This window comes from Colobus angolensis, unplaced genomic scaffold (assembly GCF_000951035.1).
Source record: "Colobus angolensis palliatus isolate OR3802 unplaced genomic scaffold, Cang.pa_1.0 Scaffold136, whole genome shotgun sequence".
Taxonomy (NCBI): domain Eukaryota; kingdom Metazoa; phylum Chordata; class Mammalia; order Primates; family Cercopithecidae; genus Colobus; species Colobus angolensis.
The window spans coordinates 3,264,843-3,269,409 of NW_012114444.1; positions in this window are offsets into that span (position 1 = coordinate 3,264,843).

Below are 4,567 nucleotides of genomic sequence, written 5' to 3' on the forward strand. Positions count from 1 at the left end.
GGATCACGAGGTCAGGAGATCGAGACCACCCTGGCTAACACGGTGAAATCCCATCTCTACTAAAAACTACAAAAAACTAGCCGGGCGAGGTGGCGGCGCCTGTAGTCCCAGCTACCCGGGAGGCTGAGGCAGGAGAATGGGGTGAACCCGGGAGGCGGAGCTTGCAGTGAGCCGAGATCACACCACTGCACTCCAGCCTGGGCAACAAAGCGAGACTCCATCTCAACAAAAAAAAGAAAGAAAGAAAATGAGCGCAACCCACAGTTATGAGTCCTAACACGTCTTCCTGGAGTGAGCAGGGAAGGAACGCACGACTGCACATCCAAAGACCAAGTGAAATTGTCATAAATCTTGAACATGACACACAAAAACGCCATCATTCTCCCCACCACGCCCTGCCAAATACACTTAGGAACAACTACCAAGAGATCCTTATGTCGATGTTGTAGGGGCTACTGGGGAAAAAAAATAAAAAGCAAAGAACATTGTTCCTGCCCTCGGGGACCACAGAGTCAAGGCCAGAGATCACTCGCAGGCACGTGGTCCTTGCTGGCACACGGGTCCGCTTTGTGAGGCCGGCGCTGTGTTTTTACAACACTTGGATTAGCTGCCACTATTTGAAAATAGGGGATTTTGCATTTAATTCCAGATTTCTGGTTTCTTCTGGAAGATGTGAAGCTCTAGCAACATTGGACCCACACGGAGATGCAAGGACCCCTTGTCCATCCCCGACAGCAGGTCACGGGCTTCCAGGCAGCCAGCTTCCCCCAGGGGCCATCTGGTCCCTGTAGGAATGGGGATAGGGAACCAGGAAGAATTGGCAAGAAGAGAAATATAGAGCGTTCACCACCATCAGAGTGAAGAGCCACATGTGAGACCTCACAGAGATGAGGGGCAGGTTCCAGGAATCGGAGAAACCCAGAGGTTTCCCAACAGTGTGTGTGGCGGCAACATGGCAGGGTGGGCAGTGGGTGTGGACCAGCCCGTCCTCCTCTCTCCAGCCTACCCGACGTCTCAGACAACGCTGGGAGGGGCGCACGATGTCCAAGGAGAGGTCGAAACAAAGCGAAACTGGATAACTAACAAATTATAGAGCAGAAGCGAGGGCCATGGTGTGGGAGGAAGAAATAAGGAGGGAGGTTTCAGCTCAACACAGGAAGGAACTTCCTAGCACTGTATTCCCAAGATGGCGGCATGGCCATGCTTCTAGCCTGGGTGGAGGTGAGGGCACATGCTAAACCTGGCACCCCACGTCTCACTGAGGGGGAGAAGGTCACCAGTATGGTTGACTCTAACCGTGGAACACCCCGGGGAGTTCAGGCCCACTACGGATTCCCTTGTCTCTTAGTACATGGGCTGCCTTGGAGATCCATCTCTTCCTTCCAAGCAGCTGCCAAGAGAAAGAGGCTAAACATGAATAACATCTTTGAACTTTATTTCACATCTTTCAAATCTGTCCAGTTAATCCCCACCTATATCCAATCTGCTGACTTTTTAACTAAGTATCCAAAACTGGCGGACGTTCTGTTGCTTTGGTTTAATTTTTTAAAAACAGAATATTTGCTAATAGATGAAAAAATTTCTCTTCATGCTTCACTAATGCAAAAACAGCTGAACCAATTTAGTTCAAACTTTCTCAATAGCTTGTTACAATCCTAATTAAAATATTCACATACGGCGCAAGCTTTGGGGAGCATAATATTGCACTGTCAGTCAAATTCTGGCTGAATATTTACAACCAGCTAAACAGAAAAGCAACGGCACGGCTTTTACTCTTTGTTGCCTCTTGAAGAAAATGTAGTCAGACAATTAATGGTGAGGAGATAAAAGCAAGCAGGAGGCATGGTGTTTCTCCGCTTGGTTTCACTCATAAACCATTGGGCATAAAGACTCTCAGGGCTGTTGGCTGAGCTGGGCTGGGTAATGCCTAAACCCTCCTGTACCCGGACGCCCTGGGAAACGGCGGTTCTCCACCGGGGAACGGCCTGCTGCTTGGCGGGAGGGTGTGGTGCTGTGATGAAGCAGAGCAGGTTACAGCCCATCTGCGGTGCCTTCCAGATGCCGTTTCTTGGGCAAGGGGCTCAACCCTCTTCCAAGATAATCCCTCATCCATTCAATAGGAACAGTGGTCATTTTAGATGAGGCACTTCATAGAAAAGCGCTGGCACATTGCCTGATGCCAGAAACACTGCTGCTCTGCCTCATCATCCCACCTCCACAGAATGCCCAGAGGAATGAAGACAATTTGCTGAAAATACTAAAAGGAAAAAGTTTGATCTTTCCGGAAAGAAACTTTAACCACGTGCATGATAAACTCTGTGCATCTGAAACCCCATAACATGCTCTTTTGACAACTTGATCATTTCCAGAACAATCCACCACCTTCCTATTCCATAAACACTCAAGCCCTTAGAGGTTGTGGAGAAGGCAGGAAATTTTTCATGCATAGAACGTAGCCTGGTACCCTGAAGGGCTTCTCAGGCCGTCTGACTGTGGTGTGTGTGTATGGTACGCATGTGTATGCAGATGCATGTATGAGCAGAGAGACAGATCCACGCATGGACAGGCAGCAGACAGGTGCACAGTGCACACACTCACACACACGTGTGTGTCTACATGGTTTCTCCCTTTGTCTTAACCACCAGCTACTGTTCCTCAGTGTTCTCAGAGAGTGTGTTTTAAGCTGCCTCTGTTTTTTTTTCTCAAACCAGAAAACCAGGCTGAGCTTGTATTCAACGAGAGAACCGCCCCTTGGCAAGGACTTTGCAGGAGTTTGGGATCGACTCTGGTTTTCATTTATGAGGCATGTGGTCTTTTGCTTCATTTTTCACGTCTGTCTTAGATCCAGAAATTTCCATGAGAGGAAGACTTGTACCTGCACCCCCAATCACCTTCCCCTTCAGTCTTACAGAGGTCACTGCTAAGAACCAAGGACATTTAAAGCCCCATGGATGACTGGCCACGTGCTTCAGTTTCCTCTAAGCCCGCAGTTTTGTGCTGGCAGAGGCAGAATGAGAGTCCGGTTCCTGCTCCAGCCTTTCTGAATGTTCTGCTTTCTTGGTCACCCCCTTGACTCGGAGCTCATTTCAAGGACTTCGATTCTCCAGGGCAGGTTTGTTCAGTGTTTATTGCCTGGAAATTAAAGGATTTAGGGGTCTTTGCTAAAGGACTAAAACGGTGCGTTTTTCTCCCTACTCAATGAATGCGGCCACATTTGAGGAATTTTATTCCCACAGTGGTTTCCTCTGATGTGCTGAGTGGGAAGCCAAAACCCCAAAGCCAGCAAGAATTACGTCGGCTTTGCTTTTCTTTATGAGAAAATGGCCCATAAAATGTTAACGCACCGTTCCAAATGTGGCCGGTGACGCCTAATTAAGAGGACACTCTTAGGTGCGGAGCAAGCTGCACCGGCAGCGGGAGAGGGGCTCCCTGCGCCCTGCTTTCCCCTCACAGATGCCCTCCAGCCGCTCCTGCACCCCTGGCTGGCTCAAGCAACACGACAGTGTGACTAGGACTGTAGGATCAAATCTGGGCTGTTCACCCCCAGGACAATAAGCCAATGAGGTCCTGCAAAGGCCAGGGCTAAACCTTGGCCAAGTAATGTGGCGGGTAGGCCCCGGTCAGTCACGGCATGTGCCCTACATGCTGCCAGGCCACACAGGGAACCCAGCAGGTGCAGCAGGGCTGAGCCACAGGGAGAGGTCAGGACAGTCCCTCAGATCTGAGGCAAGGGAAAGTCTGGAAATCTCTTCTCTCTCCTCTCAATGATCATCTTTAATTTATTTCAACAGCAACGGCAACAGCAGCAGCAGCAGCCACCACTTGGATTGTGCTACACTCTCAATGTGCATCAATGGATCCCTTTTCATAAGGACCCAGCAAAGTGGGGATGGCTAACTCTAGCACCCTCGTCAGGAAACCGTGGTTCAGAGAGGTCACGTCGCCAGGGAGAGGTAAGTCTTGGAATGCAAAGGAGAATGATTTAACTCTAGGGTCTGGTGGGGATCCAGGAGGACTGTCCGGAAACCTGCACTCTCCCACTCATGTGCTGCCGGGAGACATTTCCGCGCCTTAGAACAGCCATGCCCAACCTTGGTGCTGGGATGTTTGGGTCTCCGGGGGGTGGGGGGCGTCCTAAGCACTGTAGGACGGTCAGTGGCACTCTGGCCTCCACCTACACGATGCCAGCACCACCCAACATCCCTAGACATTGTCGAATGTCCCTACAAACAGGGAAACGCAGTCCTGCAAACAGGAAACACAGTCCTGCAAACAGGAAACACAGTCCTACAACACTGACACAGAAGGTAAGTCCTTTCAGCACAAAGCAGGGCTGCTGGGGCGACAAATCATCATTCTCTGTTATGTTCAAAGATAAATTTCATTAACCCAACCAAGCTAAAAAGCAATTTTCATTTGCAGATGTTTCTAACGGGGCACATTCCAGGCTCTGGCATGAAGGGCTGTTCCCACCCAGTGGAAGGTGAACTGGGGTGAATCATCGTACTGCGCTTTCATCACCTTCCAGAGGAAAAGGGGAAGTCGGGGAGGAGGAGGGGGAAGGAGG